The 20190-nt window shown below is 38.4% G+C and overlaps 1 protein-coding gene across 4 annotated transcripts in view; it reads right to left on the bottom strand.

Annotated features, from left to right (window-relative positions):
• Positions 1–20190, bottom strand: part of LOC109059045 (contactin-4-like) — a 166866-nt gene that overhangs the window by 115091 nt on the left and 31585 nt on the right. The gene's annotated exons all lie outside the window — the stretch shown is intronic.

The raw sequence follows: 20190 nt of genomic DNA, 5'->3' as shown, positions 1-20190 counted from the left end.
AAAAAGAGATTCTATCAATGAGACTTTTTCACATTACACTAATGAGAATTTGGTGAGAATGTGCTCAAAATTTATCAAAATGTCACACTGCATCAACTCTTAAAGAGTAAAAGCTTAATTTTCTTTATGCTAAAAAACTTTTTTTTTTTTTAAGGTACACTTGTAGCAATACAAACTTGAAAAATCAGAGCAGAAAACGTGGATCAATCCTAACTTTGGAGTGCATATGGATTCAGTACCACTCTCAGATTCCTGTTCAAACCAGCTGTCTGGGAGTGTGAATTGGGTGTTTGGTTCTGAACTGCTACCAAGGCTGAGAAAGACGGATGTAAATGGGACACGTGTGTTTATGTAGCATTCTACATAGTGCAGCAGAGCAATCGTGAGAGGGAACATGTCAAGATTGTCTTGAACAAAAGCGAAGTTCTCTTGCTTTACAAGGAGGACAAGCAGGAGAAATTTTGAAATTTCCCTGAAATTTTAATTGTGATTATTAATTATGATTATCACATTGAAAGATGTTTGGATAGATTTATACCATTGTTTAAAGCCAACTGATCCCGTCTGCCTACATTATGCGTGTGAACCGGTTCCAATATTTGGAAAATGCAGCGGTCAGTTTTCAGGTGAAAACAACTTAAATTCCATCTTCTCACAAAGTTCACGAAAAAGTTTCATTTTTAAAAAAGAAAATTATTTTAGAGCTTGATGTCCTCATTCCCTTTCTAGTTTCACAGTAAAAAATTGAGGACAATCTAAAAATACAGTTTAAAGGGGGTTTTTCCTCAGTGAGCCATAGACGAACCATTTTTGGTTCCCCAAAGATCCTTTCACTGAACATTCTTAAAAGAACGAACATTTTTTTCTTAGGTTTGAAAACATTTAAAAAAAATAAACTAAAGACCCCTTTTTCCCCTCAAGAATACCTTTTCTGAATGAAAGCTTCTATGGATGTTAGGTTCGTTCATGGAACTATAAATGCCCATTTAATAACCTTTATTTTAAGTCAAGCTTTGGGAAAAATAGTGGTAAATGTTGGGAACATGTAAAAAGAACTTTATGGTCCAAAAACACATTTTATATATTACAAAAAAAAAATCTGAATTGAAACACCAACTCATCAGCATGCTTTGGTGGAATTAGAAATATAATCTTTTTTGGTTAGCCAAAATCTGCTTCCCTAATAGCAGCATATGGCAAAGAGACTGCACTGACTAAAAAAGTTGAAACAAGACTCAAACGTTGGGGCAACATTACAGCTCAGCTGTAAAGCGAAAATTGTCAAGTGTTTGGTTCTAGTGCACGGCCAGCCCGTGAACCTCCACATCCACTTCACAAGCTACGGGACGCTAAACAAACATCTCAGCCCCGTTAAGTTCACTCACCTGCTCAAAATGCTAAACCAATCACGATTTAAGCTACATCACCCCACGCTGTCTCCAATTTTCCTTTCATTGCATCATTTCGTTTGTGATTTACCTCCATGGAATGGCTACAATGTCACTTTGTGTCTTTGCAATGGTGTCTCAATGGATAAATCCAATGCACAGAATAGGGGAATTCAGGGTTGCGGATGACAGGTAAAAATGTGTTCCCAAACTCCTTTTGGCCCGGTTAGTTCTTGGCGGAGTAGTGTGTGGGTGTGTATTGGTGTGGTATTGGGGTCATACAAGATTATTTTCATTGAATTTCCAAAGAAATAAATAGACATCCAATACCCTGATAGAAATGCCAATACGGAGAAATTAGTTCATCCAAAAATGACAATCGTGTCTTATGTACCTTTAACAAAATAGATCTCTTGAATAATGTTTGCACACCACTGGACCCACTGAAAAAAGAAAATCTACAGTTTTGAATAAATAAAATCCAATAAATTAGCCACAGCGGGTTGCTGTGGCAAATGTAGAGAGGTGGCTTGTATCTGAGTCACAGGTTTGAGTCTCGTCTGGCAGACGTTGTTAGGTGGGCGAAGTGTGGAACAGCGCTCCTTACACCCCGCAAGTGCCCTGAGCCTGCCTGAACCCCCAGATTGCCCCCGGCGCTGGGATAATATCGGCCCACTGATCCGGGTGTTTTCACTTCTCACTGCTGTGTGTGTGCACTTGGATGGGTTCAATACAGACACCAGTTCCGAGTATGGTTACCTACGTGGCAAATGTCAAGAACTTTCCTTTCTTTCTAAAGAAATGAATAGTTCAGCCAAAATTCTACATTTTATGCGAATTCACCCTCAGTTCATTCTTAACCTTATAACTGTCCTTTTCTCTCTGCAGAACACAAAATATGATTTTTCATTATGTGTTTCCCCAAATGTCCCATTGACTCTGCCTATTGTTTGTACACAAAGAAAGTCAACAGGTTTGAAAGACATGATGGCGGCTAGTAGATAATGACCATTGTTTCATTTTGAGTCATAGCGTCGAGAAAAGGGAAATCGTGTGCTTTAGTATTCTTTGCGGTCATGACAGTGTGTTGAAGAACCCAAATCTAAATAATTGCCTGGCCTTAGTCCATTGATAACAAGATAAACCGCCATGAATTATAATGCCAGCGTGTGGTTCGCCTGAAGTGTGGGGTGATGCTAAGGGATCACATCGAACTGGGTGGCGATCAGGGTGGGAGTGACATATGGTGTGTGTAGCAGACGGTCTCGACCCATGCACTATCAATGCTGTGAGAGACAAAGGAATCCTACATTAGTGAGATCATTGGGCGGGTCCCCTCTCAGCTTCTGAGCAGGTCGCCCTGCCAAGGCCTCATCTTTGCAGGGGCAACCTTCCTCGTCACCGGCTTTCCGCAGGTTGCAATGACCGTTCCTGTCAGTTCAGCGTTAAAGGGGAGTACAACACTACAACACCATTGCCACCGCAGCCCACAACTGAAAACTAAAGGGAAAAACAAAGATCCCTCAGTGCAAGAAAGTCAAGCAACTCCCAAACAGACAACAGTGTCTTTTTCTGATCCAAGTATGCTGTTGAGATAATGTAACTGAACAGATTAAAAGAATTGTTCACCCATAACTGGAAGAAAGCCCTATCAATCAATCAATCAATCAATCAATCAATCAATCAATCAATCAATCAACTATAAATCAATCAATCAATCAATCAATCAATCAATCAATCAATCAATCAATCAATCAATGTCAATCAGTCAATTAATCAAATGATGTAACACTGAATAATGTGTAACACTGATAAGAGCTCACTATCACACTTCTTAGCACTATTTTTCATAATGTTGACACTCGGGCACTGGCTTTTTGTAACAAGTCCATTTTTCCCAAAACTGTGCAGAACAGAGCACCTCCGGGGCCGTAGCGCCCCTAAGAATTTACCTCAGACTGCTATATATTAGAAGAGTCGACCAAAGAATAATATTTAGATTTTCTCCCTCCGCTTGATGTAAATCTCAATGCTTAGCGTACAACATTCAAACTGATAATGTGCTCTTATTATACCTTCTTTGCCTTGCCGATCACCGATTAATATTCAAACTACAGCAACAGCCGACAGCCCCTCATCTTGGACCTGTTCCACTGGATCCTTTATTTACTTTAACGATTGCGCTCCCGTTAACAAACGACACAGTCCTTGTCCCTTGTACGTGACTTTTCTGTTCTTCGCCGTTTAATTCGATCAGGCCTACTGATACAACGCATCAGAGTTCTTGCAATCTCTGTGACTTTTTTCATACAGTCCCTGGACTATATCCACAGAAATTGAACCAGACTTCACAAATAGGACACATAAAAATTCTTAATAAGATCTTTACCTGCAAGGCACCCCTGAATGACTGCAAACCACATTTCCATAGCAACTTCATACTTCACTTTGGTACCCGTTCAAGTCAAACTCACCTTCAATCACAAGGTATGAGGCCTCTCTGTGGTTATGCGTCTTCACCTGCAAGGAACCAAAAAATTAGGTGCTTAGTTTGATTCAAAGTTCCTCCCGCGTAAAAGTTCGAGTAATGTTACTGTTATATTGCAGAATGGCTGCCCTACGTTTTAGTATTTTCATTTCTGATTCCGTTCTTTTCATTATAAATTATTTCACCACCTACAATGTAAATTTACCCATCAGAGTAATGCTATTGGACAAAGGGTCCTACATATAATGGCAATTGATTTGGCAAAATAAAATGGAGCAGTTTATACATTTTGATGAAAGATTATCCAGACCAATTGTCGGGTGAAACCTTGGGGTGGCCCAAAATTACACATATTTTCAGTCTTTGAAGGCAAACAATAGATAGAACTACATATTATAGATTATTTATAATATCTATATAATATATATAATAATTTTAAATCACGCATAAATTCTATACAAATTCCTCACGTGTACAAAAACTGGCATTTTTTATAATGAAATGTATTTTTTCTGGCAAAACTGATAATATAAATAAAGGTGATGTGTCATTGGTGGTCTTGATTTAGTACCCTACATGTAAGTTAGATTTCTATATCGTCCCAGGCTAAATAACATTTCGTTCACACGTGGTACAGGGGAATCTTTTTTGTTGATTTCACAGGCAACTTCCGATATCTACTGTGCTTGGTGTGGTTGAAGGATTTTTGTAGTAATGAGGAGAGAAAGCATTTCTCAGTTGGGTCCCTAGGGGATCACCATGGAATCGGCCACGCACCTTGTGTCTATAGAAAGGAGTAAGTCTCTATGTGTTCCAAGCCTTTGGTCATGTAACAAGCACAAATTGCTGGAAGGGAGTGTAATCAAGGGGACCACTTCACAACCCAACTCCCAAGCATAAACTGTGACTTCTTAAATAGGTCCGAATTGTGAAACAAATAATGTGTTTTAATTGATGGACAGCCTTGTTGTGTTTACACTGTATTTTAGGTAATCAAGGCAAAAATACTTTTATATTTTTATCTACAGATTCATTTTTCGTCAGTAAAGGTAGATCTATATATATATATATATATATATATATACACACCTAGTAAGATTCATAAAGAAAATTATCATCTTGTAAAAGCCATGTAGATTCCTTGCACGGTAACATTATGTGAAAATAAAACTAGAAAAAAAAAACTAACATTACACACAATGCAATTAAAACCATACAATAAAAGTACTTATTAAATCAATTTGACACACACATACAACAGTACACATAGACAATTCACACAAGACATTCAAGACAGACACACAATCTTCCCAGAGTGGACCCTCCCAGGAAATTCACGCTGTCAGACCCATACAATCCTGAGAACTGCAGACAACTCAATACGACACCTCAAAACTCTACAGGCCTCAGTTTAACATGTTAAATGATAAAGTATGTTCACGTAGCAATCAAAAAGACCTACAGTATGGCTGTTTTGGAAGATGTTTAGAAGAAAGCCTCTTCTGTCTAAAAAGAGCATGCAAATAGGTGAAGTTTGCACAACAAAGAGATCAAACCAAAAGTAGAGAGGTTTGGCCATAATGCACAGTGCCAAGTTTGAGAAAACCTAAAGGCAATCCGCACAACACCTCAAACAAAAGTCAAGCTACTCGGAGATTTTGGGCTTGTTTTGGAGCCACAGGATGGGCACCTCACAGTCACTGATTCGACCCTAAACTCCTCTGGATACCAAAGTATTCTAAGTTTCTGAAAAGTTTTTTTTCCCCTCCTTGAAAATACGCAAACCTAACCACGGCGGACTATATAGTTATTTTTGGCCGCTGTTACAGAAACATCATTAAAGTTCCTGATTTTTTGCTGGCTTTTGACTTAACTTGCTAATGTTTAATATATATATTATGATAATCTATACACACAAAGACACACACACACACACACACACACCACACACACCACACACCCACACACCCCACCACCAACACACACAAAGCTATACATTATACAATCTGTAATTCATTAGGTACATTTTTGGATAAATCATGGGGATGCATTGAAAAGAGATATCTTCAGGAACTTTTTCACATGACACTAATGAGAATTTGGTGAGAAGGTGCTCAAAATTTCAACATGTCACACGCATCAACTTCTTAAAGAGTAAAAGCTTAATTGTTCTTTATGCTAAAACTGTTTTTTTTTTTTTTTAAGTCACACCTTGTAGCAATACAACGTGAAAATCAGAGCAGAAAACGGGGACAATCCTCAACTGTGGAGTGCATATGGATTCGTAACCACTCGCAGATTCCTGTTCAACAGCTGTCTGGGAGTGTGAAGAGGTTTTGGTTCTGAACTACCCGCTGAGAAAGAGCGATGTAAAGGGACACTGTTTGATTTATGTAGTCATTCTACTAGTGACAGAGCAATCGTGAGAGGAAACCATTCAAATTTGTCTGAGCAAAATCGAAGTTCTGCTTTTACAAGAGGACAAGCGGAAAATGTGAATGTTCCCTTGACTTGTAATTGTGATTATTATTGAGTAGTAACTCACGTGACAATTTTGGATAGATTTATACCTTGTTTAAACGCAACTGTTAGCTATATTTGTAAACACACTGAAACCTCTCGAAAAAAGGTATTGCGTTTTGTTCTATAGCATTCAGCCTCAATGTCAACATACATTGGTTTGGTTTTTTCTTTCTTTAAAATAAAAAGTAAAATATGTATGTGAATTCTAAGTTACTAAAAACATCAGCAATATTGCCGCAAGAGTGCTGCAGACCCTGACGTGAAGCTTCATCAATACTCAGCTGATCCACGTCCTGGCCTACGATACAATGCCTATCATGGCATTCCACTATAATGTCTATTCAGTATTTATTCAGCAGCTGTTTATGGCTTGCTCATAGAAAATTACCATCCTCCATCCCCACTCTCCTTCCATCCCAGTCAGGACTTAGCTTCCTGATTTTCCCTTGGGTGATCGACTCTTATTTTGAATATGTTTGTTACAACTAAAGTGTCATGAAGAATAGTATGATATGCATTGGTTCTGTTCTGTTTACCCTAGGGGGTTATGCTCTCTCCCTGCTCATTCATAAGTGCTGCCTGGATTGTAGGATTTTTTTGCGCCCCAAACAGAACCATACTGCCCAATCCAAACTGCATCTAAGTGTCATCATCTTTGACGATACTGGTCCTTACAAAACAAAAAGTGTAATCAAGGAAAAAACCCTTAATAACAGCTGTAAAAAAAAATAACGACACCATTTTATGCATGCCGATATGTATGTCAGTAGACTTTTTATTATTATTATTAGTTAATTGGCCAGTATCCGTAATTTGTAAGTCCGACGATAAATTTGATTAATTGTGCAGCCCCTAGTTGACATTAATTAATTCAGCAGGCCTACACTACAAGATGCTAAGCCGTGTTCCACTCGCAATGCCAGCTAAGCTGGAGGCAAATTTCCAAGAAGCTTTCCCAGATCAAACTCTCAGGGTTGCTGAATTGATCCACTTTTATTTCCTGAAAAGCAACGTCACACGTAAGCTAAGGATTTGGTTGATGCAGATCATTCTACATATCTTATCTCTATGCAATCCAGTCCAGTCTCCAGGTCACCCTCCACCCCTCCTCCTCATACCCAGCGCCACCTTAATCTGCTCTCATACACCACTCACATTCCCCTTAACCTGGTAGAGGGTACTTGTCTTTCATCTGAACCAACCGTCCAAGTACAGCTCCCTCTTCATATTATCTGCAGGATCACAATGAGTATGTGCAGATGTGGGTTTATTTTTCTATACAAGATCTGTCAAGTAACATGCCTCATCACTACTGTTCCCTTTTGCAATGCCCTTTACTGCAGTAAAGACCCTTTCTAATTGTAAATGCTTGGACAAAAGCTCTTTCTACAAACAAGGAGTAAAGTTTATGGTTATATTGATAAAAATATCTAAACTGAATAATCTGAAGCACTACTTAACTGAAGACTAATTTACATTGTTTGATTTGCATGAATAATGGATTTTAATGTGGTCTAATTTTCTCATATGACCCAAAAATACTGTAATTTATGCGCAAAACTAAACTCAACATTCTTACTGGAATGTAAAGGCTTATATACCATATACTATAAGATATACTGACCCTAACGCCATTACAATTGTATGGGAAAATATTATTAATGTTTTGCCCACATCCCTGGTTTGTTCCATGGAAATTGCACAGGAAACACATGATGATAAATGAATACTAATTTCATGTTAGGCTGAACTCTTTCTTTAAATGTGATAAATCAAATCACACACCAAAAAAAGCAAGATGACAACTTATGCCCGAAACATGCATCACTTACATATTTGACAGGAAAACAGCACATTTAAACCATTGCTAAGAAAAATTCCGCTTGAAACATATTCTTCGGAAGTCCCTCCATTAGCATGCCTGTTTCCAAGTGCAGTTAACTGTGGGTGTGATTGAAGCGCAAGGACGGCTATGACATTCTTGCACTGAAACCCTCTAATCACGGCCATTGCTTGTCTTTTTCAAGGGGTCAAGGGGACAAAAACAGCATTTAGATGAGACCACCTCACAAGCATTCATTCGACCCCGCTTTATTTGTATCTGATCCATGATACATGGATGCCTAACAAATGAGTGGAAATCCGACCGCAGAACAAGCTACACAATTGATCTAGCAACGTATGGGTTAATGCGCTATTTCAAGACATGTGTTGATCAAATCTATGCACTCATGCTCCAACTTTAACATGTTTAATTGTTTTTATTGGCTCCTGTCCTGTCACAAATTAAATGCTGAAATCTTATTAATCAAGATCATCTGCAACACACGCACATACAAGAAATCCTGTAAACACGTGACGTCAACTACTCAAGAAATGACAATGCGATTGCGAGTTCGCATTATTTATCCGTGCAATAATAAAGTTAATATTGATTAAGTTACCATAAGACACAATATTCCGGCTCTTGTTTTGCGCGCAGCCAGTAAATATGGACTCCAAACAAACTCCCTTTTAAAATCATTGCACATCGTTAAAAAAGAGCACCTAAATTCAACCATTATTGAACACTGTTGAATATTCAGGACTCACAGAAAGACATCACCTTGGTTCCTCAAAAAAATCCTCACCATAGACTTACAGTCTGATCTGACCACCAAGATAAGCACGAGTACTAAACAAAAATATAAAGAGAATCTACTCATAGCTGTCAACCCTCCCGTTTTTGTTTCCGGAGTTTCTCCGTATTTTAGATCTTTTTTCCCGCTGTGCTTCCCCGTTTTAAGTATTTTCCCGTAGCGAAAAAAATTCCCCGTACTTTTCACTCTGATGTGTGAAGCTCGAACACGCAACTGTCTGGTCTGTGAATGGCTTGCACTTGGTTGCTAGACCTCCAGTAAAGCACGGTGCGTATATACAGTAGCTTAGCTACTCTCGAAAAGAAGACAGTTGCAGCTGCTCCGGCGGCGGTAGGAAGAGGGAACAAGATCGGCAAAGTGACTTCGAGAGGAAGAGAGATGATGTAATTTGCGATATGGCTCAGACACCGGACGGCCAAATCACTGAATATCACCATCCAACCGAAGGACATTATTCCTAATTTTGTTTAAATGGGAGACCCACCTCCACTACCATTACACAGCCATGTATGTCCAACAACTAGCCTACTGCAAAATTTGTCGTTGAGAGTTCAGTGTTTGGTCCAAGGCAGGGAAAAACGATGTTTTCCGCAGCACGACAAATCATGAACCACAGCGGCGATTCTTGTAAAGACAAACATTCCCTATTTTGGGATGGATTTCGGAAATCTCCCTATTTTTCAATGTTCAATGTAACAGCTATGTCGACTACTTACATCTACTCCTTTTCTTGTGCCATTTAAACACTAAAAATAGATGTGTCAACTGTCAAATAGGCATTTAGGACATACTGGTGTGTTTTTTTAAAATCATATAATATCTTAATTGTATACAACAAGCTTCATTTTCATTTTATAAGTCTTAAATTGGTTACAGAATCACAATCCAGCTTACTGTGATGTTTAAACTAGACTTCAAATGCTTTAATTTTTTCATTACTACATATGATCATTGCCATTTTCAAATTCAACATACGTACTGTTGCTCGGTTAACAGGCTTGTGGTGTCAGAGCAGTTCACATCAATGCATATCCGCATTTATGCCAAACGATTGCTTAGGATCGACTGGTGATGATCCATATGTTACTTCTACATTGGTAAACTGTTTGTAAGACATATTTTAAGTCTCCCTTATCCTTTTGGAAGTGTAGCCATCTATAGTAAGAACAGAAATTTCAAAAGGTCACCCGTTTATTTCATGCTTGTTTCTAATTAACAGCCTTCATCAGTTTGCATAGCATTGCACAGGGGATAACTCAAGGATCGAAATAGCGCAAATGTAAACTAATCGCAATATGCGATCCAAGGTGTGCATATCTGATCATTTTAATAATAGGCTACTTAAATCAAAACTACTTTGCAAAAGGTCAAAGTTTTAGGTTAGACGCATATGACAGCAGGGTTGCATGTTACAAAGAGTTAAGATGCAATAAGTTGCAGAAACAACTCTTTGCTTGGCTCCGTCTTGCTGTTCTGACGACACACCTTAAGCGCGTTGCACAGAATGGCATCTCACACAGCGTCTCTTCAGTTCTGCTGCACAGCGGTGCAAAGCGCACATACACACAGACGCGTTTCAGACAGGCATGATGGCGAACACCGAGTTCAACATGTGAACGACACATACACTACAGAATTATTGGCAATAGTCCCCGTCTCGATGACCATTCTTCGTAAATGCAGTAGTTGATGATTTTATAATGTAAACAGCCTGAGAACGAAAATCGGATGTGTATCATTATACTGGATCCTTACAGTAGGTTTTAACGGACAGCACCCTATACCATTACGACATGCAGCTAAATGTCACGAATGTCATCAAACCAACAAACAGCGATAACAAAGATTAATCTAAATTGAATTCTACGTGACACTACAATTTATTTTACACTTAATTATGTCATTTCTTGTACCTGCAAAATACTGTTTACACTTGGCCTTTTAAGCATGTTGGAACTTTCTCTGACTTTAGTTTTTACTGGGTATATGAAGACGTACTTAAAGTGTAATGAAAGCAAAGTTACATGATATAAAATTATGTCATTATTTTAATTAATTAATTAATTACTTTTTGGGCATGTTCGGCCACTGTGTTAAAATGACATTTCTGATTTTGTGACATTACTGTTTATGTACGCACTAAAACACTGTGGTCACTTCAGAAGTATGTGATTCTTTCTTTGCCAAGCAAGAATGGTGTAACAATTGGTTATATAATTTCATTTTTAAATATGTTAAAATAAAGTACTTGAAATTGATTACCACTTTAAGCAATATCGTAACGATACGGAATATTCATTGGGTTAACAAGGTATCGCATATCGCATTTTTCTTCAATATTGCACAGACCCTATTTGCGGCAACATGTGTGTTATAATACATTATGTGTACACTCAACTATCTAAGAGTGACCGCTGTTTTTTTTTTTTTTTTTCTTCGCCACACACATCTTTGCCAAAGTCTGAAGGACGTCGTAGTCTATTATAGCAGGATACACTCTCGAAGTAGCATGATTGACATAGTTACACCCTAGCATCTATTGGACAAATATGTGAAAAATGTCATTAAGACTACAGCCCCTCACTCATTTCAGAACACCCCAGTGGATTTATATTCTGGAACCTGGTTGATAGCTTTTATTGCCCAAACTATTACAAAACAACAAACTACAAAATGCACTAAATAAATATTGACTAAATCATATTTCAAATGAGCACTAATCTTAAAATTTGCTATTTGCATTGAATAATATTTAATGTTGTCTATTTTTCTCATATGACAGGCTAAAAATCGATAATTAATTATGCCATAAACTAAAAGCAAGATTTTGGGAATAGTTACAGATTATATACAAATATACTATCTATATACTCCCTATCGCCAGGACATGTATGAGAAAATTTCTGAATGTTGTGCCCAACATCCCCTGCTCTGGTTGCATGGAAATTGCACAGAACGCATGATTGATAATAAGACATAAATTTGCATTTAGGCTGGACGATTGCTTTTAAAATATTGTGATAACTACTAAATCCACCACAAAGCAAGATGACACCTTATGCCCGAAAACTGCATCACATTACAATAGTTGTACAGTAAAGAGCAATTTTACAGTGCTAGAAAAATGCTCTGAACATATTCATTCGGACGGTCTCCATTAGCATGCTGTTTCCAAGTGCAGTTCCTGTTTGATGGATTGGAATCGACAAAAATTTGACGATCGAGGACATCTGCTCGAAACCCTCTAATTCATAAGCCATTCTTTCTTTTTTCAAGTGGTCAAGGGACAAAATAACGCCATTTAGATGAGGACATCACAAGCCTGCTGATTCGACCCAAGCTTTAATTTGTATCTGATACTGGAGCCGAGGCCAACAATGAGGTGGGAGAATCCAACCGCCAGAACAAGCTACACAATTGATCGAGCAACGGATGGGTTAATGCCTATTTCTAAGAACATGTGTTGATCAAATCTATGCACTCTGCCGCTCAACTTACAATGTGAATTGTTTTATTGTCCTCCTTGTCCTGTTCACAATTAAAGGCCTTAATCTTGTATCAAGATCATCTTGCAACACACTCACATAAAAGAAATTCCTGTACCCGTGCGTTCAAAGACCCCAAAAGAAACTGACAATGCGAGTGCGAGTTCGGCATTATTTATAACCGGTTCAAGTAAATACGGTAATATTATTAGTCATAAAGACACAATATTCCCAGTCTCTTTTTTGCTGCACAGTAAATAATAGCTCAAACAACCCTTTAAAATCATTGCACATCTTTTAAAAAAACACCTAATTAAACCCGTTCGTGAACCAACTGTGATAATTCAGGACACAATAAAGACATCACCTTTGTGTCCTCAAAAAAAAATCCCCCCCCCCCTCAACCATATACTGTACAGTCGTCTGAAACAAGATAAAACTGATGAATATAACAAAATAATTACAGATATTCTACTCATAGCTGTCACCCTCACCGTTTTTTTCCGGGTTTCCTCCGTATTTTAATCTTTTTCCCGCTGTCTTCCCTTTTAAGTATTTTACCGTAAATATCCCTACTTTTTACACTCTGATTGGTTTTACAATCATAACACGCAACTATCTGTGTCTGGAAGTGGCTTGCACTTGGGTTGCTATACTCCATAATCAGGTAGGCAGTATACAGTAGCTTAGCTACATGCGAAGAAGAAGACAGTTGTTTTGCAGCGCGCCGCGGGCGGGAGAAGAGGAAAAGTCGCGGGAAGTGAACAATACTAGAGTAGAGGAGATGGTGTAATTTGCGATGATGGATCACAACCGACGCCAAAATCACTGATTAATCACCCCACAACCGAGGACATTATGCCTAATTTTGAGGTAAATGGGAACCACCTTCCAACTACCTGACAATCAGCCATGTAGGTCAACATTATGCCTACTGCAAATTTGTCGTTGAATTCATGTTTCCTGGAGGTAAAAACGATGTTTGCAGCACGACAACTCATAAACCCAAGCGGCGATCTGGACAAAAATCCTATTTTGGGGATGGATTCGTGCAATCCTCCTTATTTTCAATGTTTTCATGTACACTATGACTCTCTACTTACATCGACTCTTTCCTTGTGCCATGGAACACAGAAAATAGAATGTGTGCGAACTGTAAAATGCATTTTAGGGACTAGCGGTATGTGATTATTTTTAAAATCATAACTAGCTTAATGGTATACCAAACATCTCATTTCGATTTTAAGAAGTCTTAAATTGGGTTACAGAATCACAATCCAGCTTAATGTATTTTTAACTTCATCGTTAATTGTATACATACTATGAGCACTGCACCATTTCAAATTCAAAATACGTACCGTTGCCTCGTTTACAGCCTTGTTTGTTTCCGAGAGTTCACAATAAAGATATCAAGCATTTTACCCAACGATTGCTTTATCGGCTGTTGATAGATTCATGATGTTTACTTCTAATTGTATGTTTGACGAATGCATATTTTTCTCCCTTATCTGTTTGGACGGAGCCAGCTAAGTAAAGAACATAAATTTCAAAGCCCCGTGTATTTCAGGCTGTTGTTATAATAACAGCCCTCACTCATTTGCGTAGCATTGCACGATACATAAAATTATGAACTATCGCAATGTAAATATCGCAATAGCATGTCGCAGGGGTGCGATATCTGATCATTTTACTAATAGGCTACGTTAATCAAAACTTGCAAAAGGGTCAAATTTTAGTAGACCGCCTATAGCACAGATTGGTTGATGTTAAAAAAGATTTACGTGCAATAAGTTGCAGACACAACTCTTTGCTGTCTCGTCCTCGGTCTGACGCAACACCTGACGCGGCACACGCATCTCACACAGCGTCTCTCTGCAGTTCTGCTGCACACGTGCCAAGCGCTGCATACACACAGAGACGCGTTTCAGAACGGCTGCGAACCCCCGAGTTCACATGTATTGAACATACACATACCCACATATGTCAAATAGTACCCGTCTCTCGTCACCATTCCGTAAATGCCTCATTTATGTTTTAAATGAATCCTAAACACTAGAAGAAATCGATGTGTATCATTAAAACGATCCGTCCTTGGTTTTAAAGACAGCGACCCTATAATACCGTACATCAGCTTACAATATCACTATGTTAATCAACAACAAACAGCGAGAAAAAGATTAATCTAAGTTAATTCAGACAGTGCAATATGCAGTGTTTTTGACACTTAATAGACAGTTCTGGACCAAATTACTACTGTTTATCACTTGCCTTTTAATCATGTTTGAACTTTCTCTGGACGTTATTTTTACTGTGGTATATGAGAAGTACTTAAAGTGTATGGAAACGCAAAGTTACAATGATATCCATATGAGTGTCATTATTTTAATTAATGACTTAATTTTTTTTTTGGCATTTCACACTGATTTAACATGAACATTTACTATTTGTGACATTACTGATTTATGTAATGCTAAAACAACTGTTGGCCACGTTCGAAGTAAGTGATTCTTTTTCTTTTCCAAGAAAGAATGTGTAACAAATTGGTTTATAATTTTCATTTTTTAAATATTTTAAATATACTTGAAATTGATTTTACACCACTTTAAGCAATATCGTATCGCATACGGCGCTTTACTTTCTTTAACAGGTCTCGCATAGCGCATTTTCTTCAATATTGCACAGCCCTAGTTGCGGCACCATGTGTGTTATAATCACATATATGTGTACACTCACTAATCGAAGGTGACCGCTTTTTTGTTTTTTCGTCACGAACCCACACTTTGCAAAGTTGCTGGCATGACTCTGCTATTTATACAGATAACACTCTCGATAGCAGTGATTTGCCTAGTGATACATCAGCAATAGATGACAAAATATGTGAACAATGTGGCATTAAGACTACGCCCCCCACTAATTGCAAAAGCACCCGCATGATTATTTCTGGAACCTGGTTGATAGCTTTATTGCAACTATTACCAAAACCAAACAAATCAAATCAACCTCTAAATAAACAAATTGAATAAAGCTATTTACACATTCACACTTTACTAAATAAGTTTTTAATAAATAAATACCTAGAGAAGCTGACCTCATAATCAGCTTGCTTCCATTTAGTAGAAACCTCTCTTCACCCTGAATTAGGAACAAAAAAGCTCTTCTGGGTCCCCCCCTTTCAGTGATGCAAAGACAATGTTTGAGCATGTACAGTGTAATATTGAGGCGAGCAGAGCAAATTCCTAAAAGAACACTATTATAATAAACACCCCATCCAGCTTGGTGAGTAAAGGAAATCCGATTGCGAGTGAGAGATTCGTCCTCTCGCATTACTTGATCACTAACCTCATACTCTCCCGATATGCATCATATCGCACGCTACAAAACCGCATAAGTTAAAGAGGAGAAGAAAGACGCCCTAGGCACTGCTACACATGCCAGGATCACCACTGCAGATGCAGTTACAAATTTTACTAAAAACAGCCTATCGAAAGAAAATGTGGTAGGGGTCACCTGGTGGTGGCAGCCCATTCAGGGTGGGCCAGTGCCACCCCTGGCCACCAGGTATACCCTCACCTGGGTACGAATCCAGAGGCTGGCATGACATGTGACAGATACTGACAATAGTTAAGACTGTATGCTATTCTTCATAACATTCCTCTCCTTGTATCCTTTATTAAGGAAAAACACATTTTCGTGCAACCCTAAAAGTTTTTAAGGAATGCTCCTAAATAATTCAACATACAGTAAAGCACTGTGCTCCTTGGGATAAAAATATATGTCCTGACGATCGCCATTCTTTTCCTTTAAACTTCCACAACTGGTTTATTCTCTTACATTTATTCTACAGATATGCATTCACTGATCCATGACTAACGGTGATTCATATAGGCTATTATCCTATTTTACTAGGTGGCGCCATGAGTTCACATCTCTGCAAATCTATCTTGCAATCATGTCCTTCTGTGTGTGTGTTTCAAAACTGTCATGGACAAAAACACTCTTGAAAATAAATTCCATCAAGAGTTTGTGTTCTGCGTCAAGCGGCCTCAAGGGTAGTTTATCATTTCCCTTTTTCTTCGTTTTTTTAAAAGCTTTTTCAAAGTGAGTATATGTTGCTTAAATGACATGCCTCATCTTTCATGCTTTTTTTGGGCTGAAAATCCCTCTCTTCCGAACTGAGAGGCGCCCAGGGTGCTGAAAGGTGCAGGCATGCATTGGTGCATCAATGACCAGCACTCAAGACAGATGGGTGAGGGGAACCGCATGAGCATAAAAAAAAAGTCACCACCGCTCCCAGAGCTTCAGGCAATGGCTGCTCTAAGAGAGTGGCTTAAAATGTCTTCTTATGCTTCCAACGCAAATCTGCACAAAAGGTCTTTTCCTGCGCCTCTCTCTAGCGCTGAGCCTCTTTGTGTGTGGATGTAACCTTCATGGCGAGCCACTCTGTCGTTGCATTATGCGTGTGAACCGGTTCCAATATTTGGAAAATGCAGCGGTCAGTTTTCAGGTGAAAACAACTTAAATTCCATCTTCTCACAAAGTTCACGAAAAAGTTTCATTTTTAAAAAATAAAAATTATTTAGAGCTTGTGTTCCTCATCCCTTGTCTATTTACAGTATAAAAAATTGAGGACAATCTTAAAAATACAGTATTCAAAGGGGGGGTTTTCCTAGTGTGCCTAGAAGAACCATTTTTTGGTTCCCAACCGAGCCTTTCAATGAACCAGTTCTTAAAAAGAACCGCGAACAGTTTTTTCTTATGTGACTGTAAACAACCATGTTAAAAAGAAATAAAAACTAAAGACCCTTTTTCCCTCTATACATATACTTGGTATTTCTGAGGCTACATGAAGTGAACTAAGCCTTGCTATGGATGTTAAAGGTTCCTTCATGAACCTATAAAGTTGCCATTTAATAACCTTTATTTTAAGTCACTTTGGGGAAAAAAAATAAGTTGTAAATGTTTGGAACAATTTAAAATTTTGTTCCAAAAACAAATTTTATATATTAAAAAAAAAAAGGTCGACATGAAACACCAATGTCTCAATGCTTTGTGGGAATTCAGCTGAATATAATCCTTTTTTGTTAATCAAAATCTGTGCTTCCTATTGTTAGCAGCTAAGTCGGGCAAAGAGCACGATTCACTGACTGGACGAAATGTGTAATCAAAGACGAAACGGTGGGCAAACCGTAAACAGCTCAGACTGGCTAGGGAAAATGTCAAGTGGATTTGTTTCTAAGGCTAAAGCCAGTGAACCTCCAACACCCGCGTACTCGTCAACAGCAAGCTACTGACAGCTAAAAAGTACAGAAAAGAATAATCTCAGACCCGTTAAGTTCAGATCACCTGCTCAAATGCTAAACCAAAATCACGATTTAACTACATTTCACCCACGCTGTCTCCAATTTCCTTTCATTTGCATCATTTCATGTCTGTTTTGATTTACCCTCCATGGAATGCTACAATGTCATTTTGTGTCTTTTCAGATGGTGTCTCAGATGGATAAATCAAATGGCACAGAATAGGGGAATTAAGGTTGTGCGGGATGACAGTAAAAATGTGTCAAACTCCTTTTGCTGCTACTGTTATGTGTCCTGTGTGCGTGAGTACGTGTGTGTGTGTGTATGGTGTGTGTAATGTGGTTAATACATAGATTATTTTTCATTGAATTTTTTCCAGAAGAAATAAATAAGACATAGACATACCACCATACCCTGATATAAATGCCAATACGGAGAAAATTAGTTCATCCCAAAAATGAAAATTCTGTCATTATTTACCTTTAACAAAAAATAAGATATCTTGAAAAATAAATGTTTTGCACACCACTGGACCCCACTGAAAAAATGAAAGTCATACAGGTTGTGAGATAAAATAAAAATAAATAAAATTAGGCCACAGCGGGGTAGCTGTGGCCAAATGGTTAGAGAGTTTGGACTTGTAATCGAAGGTCACAGGTTCGAGTCTCGGTGCTGGGCAGGAGTTGTAGGTGGGAGGAAGTGAATGAACAGCGCTCTCTTACACCCTCAAGTGCCCTTGAGCAATGCACTGAACCCCAGTTGCTCCCCGGGCGCTGGAGATATAGCTGCCCACTGCTCCGGGTGTGTGTTCACTTCTCACTGTTGTGTGTGTGCACTTGGATGGGTTAAATGCAGAGCACCAATTCCGAGTATGGGTTACCATACTTGGCAAATGTCAAGACTTTCTTTCTTTCTAAAGATAAATGAATAGTTCAGCCAAAAATGTACACATTTATGCTAATTTATTCACCCTCATTTCATTCTTAACCTGTATCACTTTCTTTCATCTGCAGAACACAAAAGATGATATTTTTCATTAATGTTTTCCCCAAAAATTGGTCCCCATTGACTCTGCTATTGTTTGTACAAAAAAAGAAAGTCATACAGGTTTGAAAGAAAAGACATGAGGGCGAGCTAGTAGATAATGACCAAATTTTCATTTTTGAGTCATATCTTCTATGAAAAGGGAAATCGTGTTGCTTTAAGTATTCTTTGAGTCATGACAGTGTTTTTGAAGAAAACCCAAAATCTAAAATAATGAGCCTGGCCTTGAGTCAATGAGAACAGAGAAACAGACATGGAATTAGAATGCAGCGTGTGTTCGGCTGAAGTGTGTGTGATGCTAAGGTAATCACATGCTAACTGGGTGGGCGATCAGGGTGGAGTGACATATGTGTGTGTGTAGCAGACGGCTCGACCCTGTCACTATGCAAATGCTGTGAGAGAACAAAGGAAGATGCCTAGCAGGGATGGAGATCATTGCGGTCCCCTCTCAGCATTCTGAGCATTCAGTCGCCCTGCCAAGCCTCATCTTTTCAGGGGCAAACCTTCCTCGTCTCTGCTGTTCGGCAGGTTGCATGACCTTTCCTGTCAGTTCAGCGCGTTAAAAGGGAGTACAACACTACAACAACCATTGCCACCCACCACTAACTGAAAATACAAGGGAAAAACAAAGATCCCTCAGTGCAAGAAAGTCAAGCAACACCAAACACAGTGTCTTTTCCTGATCCAAGTATGTGCTGGGAGATAATGTAACTGAACAGATTAAAGAATTGTTCACCCATAACTGAAGAGTATAAAAAAAAACAAAAAAAAACTGAAAAATATAATTCTAAAACTCATAAATGCCTATCAATCAATCAATCAATCAATCAATCAATCAATCAATCAATCAATCAATCAATCAATGTCAATCAGTCAATTAATCAAATGATGTAACACTGAATAATGTAACACTGATAAGATCTCACTATCACACTTCTTTAGCACTATTTTTCATAATGTGACACTCAGTAATTGGCTTTTTGTAACAAGTCCATTTTTCAACTGTGGCAGAACAGAGCACCTCCGGGTCAGTAGCGGCCCCAAGAATTTAATTTCAGACTGCTATATATTATAAGAGTTCTGACAAAGAATAAATATTTAGATTTCTCCCTCTCTCTTGATTAAATCTCAAATGCTTAGCTATCAGTACATTCAAATGATAATTTTCATCTTAGTATCCTATCTTGCATGCCGATCACCTAATTTTATATTCAAAACTATCAAGCAAACAGCCGACAGCCCTACATCTTGGAGACCTGTCCACCATGGATCCTGTTATTTACTTTAACGATTGCTCTCCTGTTAACTAAACTACACAGTCCTTTT

Source organism: Cyprinus carpio, chromosome A6 (assembly GCF_018340385.1).
Source record: "Cyprinus carpio isolate SPL01 chromosome A6, ASM1834038v1, whole genome shotgun sequence".
In the NCBI taxonomy this organism is placed as follows: domain Eukaryota; kingdom Metazoa; phylum Chordata; class Actinopteri; order Cypriniformes; family Cyprinidae; genus Cyprinus; species Cyprinus carpio.
The sequence above is the reverse complement of the archived record's forward strand: the minus strand, read 5'-3'. Positions and strand labels throughout refer to the sequence as shown.